Source organism: Humulus lupulus, chromosome 2, assembly GCF_963169125.1.
Source record: "Humulus lupulus chromosome 2, drHumLupu1.1, whole genome shotgun sequence".
NCBI classification, from domain to species: Eukaryota; Viridiplantae; Streptophyta; class Magnoliopsida; order Rosales; family Cannabaceae; genus Humulus; species Humulus lupulus.
The window spans coordinates 109,628,359-109,634,099 of NC_084794.1; the positions used below are offsets into that span (position 1 = coordinate 109,628,359).

The 5,741-nt window shown below is 32.6% G+C and overlaps 1 non-coding gene across 1 annotated transcript; it reads right to left on the reverse strand.

Annotated features, from left to right (window-relative positions):
* Positions 1–5,089: 5,089 nt before the first annotated feature.
* LOC133820555 (small nucleolar RNA R71) lies at positions 5,090–5,196 on the reverse strand. The gene has a single exon (XR_009886961.1). It is a non-coding gene; the product is annotated as a small nucleolar RNA R71 (small nucleolar RNA).
* Between the last annotated feature and the right edge of the window lie 545 nt (positions 5,197–5,741).

Genomic DNA, 5,741 nt, shown 5'->3' on the forward strand with positions numbered 1-5,741 from the left:
AAAGTTGACAAACATCTTTACGAACAAACTTTGTAAAACAGCGTATGCGAAAGACTTGGTACCCTCCAACCCTATAGGTTGGGTTATAAAAAAATGCATACTTCTTATAGGATCCCCTCCAACACACCAGCTTTACCTACACACTCTTAGTGAGCAATAATGCCTAGTAAGGTAGCATAACAAACAACATAATATCAAATAGCAATACGCATCAAGACATTATATGTAGCCATATAGAGCATTAGTCATCGTAATATATACCAAGGTAATTAGCCTTGTGGACTTCCACGGTTAAAAGAGAGCAATTACCACTCTAAAAGCCATACCCCTCACCAATTGAGCTAGCTCAATTTACCTCCCAGATGACCAATTGTGACGTTGGGGCCACAAAACTGCATATGTGCACCCGCCATTCATTGAAAAAACAATAAATATATCTACAACATCGCATTCCATATCATATAATCACATATACAATCCTAATGTCCACAACTAGCAACACTCATTCCCAAAGCATGCATTCATATTATATAATTACGTATACAATCCTAATATCCACAACTAGCAACATCCACAAAATGCAAAACAGGTACATTTCACTTATCTTAAGTTACTCATAGTGCAGACTTCTTTACCTTGAGTCCTTATGCAATCTTCTTATGATTGATCGATCACTCTAACTACTGAAAGCAAAACAACACATAACTTAGTTTATAATCTTACTAAGTTCATCGGAAATTAAAGAAATCCTAAGCTCATACCTGAGCCTCCAGAGTAAAATTACTAAAATATCTGTTTTGAAAGAAAAATGACCAAATTACCCTCAATAAGAATTTAAGATAATTCTTAGTAATTTCTATTTCCAAAGATAATACTTAATTAATTATTTATCCAAAAATAATTAATTCCCAAACTTAAATCCTCAAACCAAGGATTAATCTCCAAAAATATTCCTAAGGCCCGAGTCCAAATCCTAATCCTCAAGCCTAAATCCTGAGTCCTAACACTTATTCTAAGCCCTTAAAAAATTCTATTCTTAAGTGTACTAATTAAAATATTCTAAGCTTTTGAAAAACTAAACTCAAGCCTCAAATACAAAAGTCGGGCATAACTAAAAAATCTCGTGCCTTAAGTCAATTACCCTTTTGGAACCCTAGCCATGCACATACTCCACGTGCATGGCCCAAACATGCTCGATCATATAACCACATCCCAGGATCATCATCATCACCACCACCACCACCTTCACTGGTAACTATATTTCACGACACAAGGGGTGGGTTGGGGTGTACAAACCTCACGCTTCTATTCAAGGGCATTGACCTAGCCCCACACACACACAACCCAAAAATCCTAGTTCGGTGCTTGCACCCCAACAACGTTATCAGACAGCCCAACCATCGTCAACACGCCATTGTTGTTGTGGTTAATATAAAAAAAATAGTTTCCACCCAAAGAACAATTGAAACTTAGATATAAACCTAAAAAATAATCATAAATAACACTAAGATCAACCAAATTCCATTTGAACACTCTTTGATCTGAAACTAACACTACATATCTTTAAGAAATAAAACTAACAAGAAAAACTACTTTCAATAAGACCATGAAAGTATTATTAATTACATACCATAACATTTTTTGATGTGTTAAGGAAACCGGTGTTATCGTAGGTCGGAGCACTTTGCATAACACTTTTCCAAAATTATAGAGAAGTATTATTGTATAGTTTTCGATACCATTTGTTTTGGGTTATTTTGCTAAATGAATAAGTATTTTTTTATGTTATTTGTAATAGTTTATATAACATATTTGACCACTTATGAAGTAATGTTAGAGCATACTCTGCAATAACATATTTTCTGTATTATATTTAACATGTTGAATAACACTATTTTATACTTATAATTATAAGATTAGACTTTTTTTAACGTTATTGGAAGAATTTGCAAATTTTTTATCTAATTAGTATCGTATATATAAGCTTATGTAACACTTTTTTTTGTTGGAGCCAAAGAAGATAATAAAAATAAAGGTTTATTAATTACTTAAATAGAATTACAATATTTAGTCTTGTTTAGGCTTCCAAAATCATATTACAAGAAAGTTATACAAAATTAGAATTCCATCCACTACAAAGTTAAGAAAATACATTATTTGATTATAAAGACCAAAACTACAAATGATGCTTGTTTTTGCTTCAAATAAAGTCAATCTCGTTATATCTACACATTGAAAACAAATTCATTTAACCATTAGCAAAGTAAAAAGTAAATTGTTCCATTAGAAGTAAACACATATATGAACTGAATGAGACAACTAGAGCTAGAACCTAATTGTCTGTTATAATAACTAGTATACAAACAAAGAAAATCACAATTTAGAACCACATACCCTGTGCATATTATAACGAGCAATAAATACAATCATTTATCAAACTACCCTACTCTCATAGAAATATAAATGTTACTTATATATGCCTTGCAATCAAGCCAATTTGTATAAAAGAAAAAAAATGATGTTGCACAAATAATTCAGAAATCATTCATAACTATTAGCTTAATTTCCATAAAGCTAACAAGCGTAAGTCAATGTCAAGAAAATAAAAGTATCATTCATAACGATTGCTGAAAATAAAAGTATTAACTACAAATTATGTACTGCAAATACTAAAGTTCTCACCACATTACTTTTCCTTGAATAGTTAATACTTTTATTTTCAGCATTCCATTATTTTGGATAATGCCTAATGTTTTAGAGGTAGAAAATAAGACCCCTCTATTAAATTATCTCAACAAATTTCCATGTTTATTCAGACCCTGGCTAGTGCATATTCATTTGAAAGTAAAAAAGTAGAATTTTACTTGCTTAAGAGAATTATATGACAGCCAACAAATCGATTATATAGATAAAATGAGTATGTGTACAATTTTATATTTTACAATTAATGAGAATGGTAATTGATAGTATCCTACCTAGCCCACTTGTAACATTTATAAAAGGTGATATGGCTTACGCCACTTGTGATAACTTCATTTTAGAATGTATTTTTGTGGTAATCTTGAGTCTTTTATGTATGTTTTGTGCAAGATTACACTTTTGTATGTCTTTGTTGTAGGTTGGTGCGGTTAATCACGAGAAAAATGTAAAAAGAAGTGAAAATGGTGGAAAATGATGCTTTTGGCGGTTTGTGGACTCAAAATGATGCCAATGATGATTAAGAGTCAGTTTTGGATGAAGAGACAGGTTCAAAGAAGTAGTTTGAGAAAAAATGGTATTAGAACCACGACTTGGGCTTATAATTCGCGACTCAAGGCGAAGTCAGAGACGCATGGTAGCTGGAGGCAATTAGTGTCGTGACTTGGACTTACAAGTCGTGACTCAAGAGGAAATCAGAGGCTCATAAAAGGGGAAATATGGACACGGATCGCGACTTGAGGATGCATGAGTCGCAGCGCTTGAAGATTTATCACGGAAGGAAATGGCTAACAAAATAGACACGGGTCGCAACCCAGAGAAGGCCAAGTTGCGGCCCGAATATGAAAAATACTGCTGATGTAATTTTTTTGCTATAAATTTGTATTATGGTTTAATTAAGTCATTAGGTCAATTCTTAATTGCTTTTTTAGAGACTAATTTTTGATCTTAGGCTAGTAATTCTGCATTTTTATATTTTTCTTTCTTCTTTACGTTTATGAATGAGATGTTCTTTAATTATTATTTTGTTGATTTAGTCATGGTTGATATGACCTAACCAATTTTTATCTAGGGTTTAATCTAGTCTCTTGAATTTATATCTAATTTCTATTGATTTTTCTTCTCTATTCTAATCTATATAATGTGTGTTTAATGCTAGTAAATACTTGATCAATATTTGCTTAATTTTATGATTTTGATTCAAAATTCGAAAGATGAGAATTGAATCTGCTATCATTATATAGACATAGGTTACATATTGGAAGAAAGTACATGTATGACTTGTGTAGTAATTAGGTTTCCATGCTAAATGTCTTCTATATGTTTAAGTTTATCACAGAGATGTAGAAAACCTGCATATAGGTTGAGATCTTTTGTCTTGAAAAAGAATAGGAATCGAATTATGTTAGCCTGCTATTAGAATAGGAAGAAAGAAATTTAGCATTGATTAATAAAATTAGTAGAATGACAAGTTGATGAAATTAACACAATAGGTCTTTTTAATAGTGATTTAAATCTTTTAATTAGTTATTCTTATTCTTAGTTTTCCTTTATAATTTTAAAAATAAATTCGTCTAAACTTTGGTTACTAAATAGAAATTAAACGAACAATTAGTGGTACTTGGAAGATAGTCTTCGTGGGAACGATACTCTACTTATCATATATATTATGTAGATCGATTACGTGAACTTTCATATATATAATTTTGCGATCAAGTTTTTGGCACCGTTGTCGGGGACTTAATTTCCAATATCAAAGTGAATTGTTATTTGTTCTAATTTGATATTTTTATTTTTTATTTTTATTGTTTTACATTTATTTGGATCAAGGCTATATTTTTTTTTTTCCAGGAATTGTTGGTTTATGCAAGGAAGTAGACAAAAGGAAATCATACCAACAAATGTTGAAATTGAGAGAACGTGCAGAAAGAATTGAAAGATAAAGAAACAGTTGGATTTCACCATGGCTGAGAACGTAAATAATGTTGTCAACAATGCAAATATGGGTAATGCAGCTCAAGCTGATCAGCCATTAAGAAACTATGTATTCCCTACTGTTACAAGGATACATTTAGGTATTCGTCCTCCAACTGTTGAAGCAAATAATTTTGAGATAAAACCCTCAATTATTCAGATGGTGCAAAACTGTGTACAATTTGATGGGTTACCAAAGGAGGACCCAAATATCCTTATTACAAACTTTCTAGAGCTATGCGCGACATTCAAAATGAATAGGGCGAGTAATGATGTTGTAAGATTGAGATTATTCCCATTTTCACTAAGGGACAAAGCTAAGAGTTGGTTGAATTCTTTACAAGCCAACTCTATACTTACTTGGGAAGATTTAGCTCAAAAATTCCTTGGTAAATATTTTTCTCCTGCCAAGTCCGCCAGAATAAGAGGAGAGATTAATAATTTCCATCAACTGGATGGAGAGTCTTTATATGATGCATGGGAACGATTTAAAGAGTTGTAATGGAAATGCCCACATCATGGAATAGAGAAGGGGCTGCTAGTTCATACTTTTTACAATGGTTTGGGGGGTAATACAAGGACAATTATAGATGCAGCATCAGGAGGAGCGTTTATGAGAAAAAGTGCTAAGGAAGCATATGAATTATTTAAAGATATGGCTATGAATAACTATAATTAGCCTACTGGGCGTGTGAACAAGAAAGTAGTAGGAGTCTTAGAAGTTGATCCAATTGTGTTATTGACCGCTAAGGTGGCATCTCTAACCAAGCAATTGCAGCAGACTAATCTCACCGCCAAGCAATGCAAGTTTAAAATGTCGCGAGTTGTGAGATTTGTGGGGGACCATATGCTTATGAACAATGCCCGAGCACAGCTAGTTGCTCAACTAATGTGAATAATATGCCCTTGGAACAAGCACAAGTTATTGGTAATTTTTCAAGACCTGCACCTAACACTTACTCCAATTCCTATTCTCCTGCTTGGAAAAATCACCCTAATTTGTCTTGGAAAAAATAATCAAGGGTTACAACCACAATATCCACAGTACCCACCTCAACAACCCCCTCATC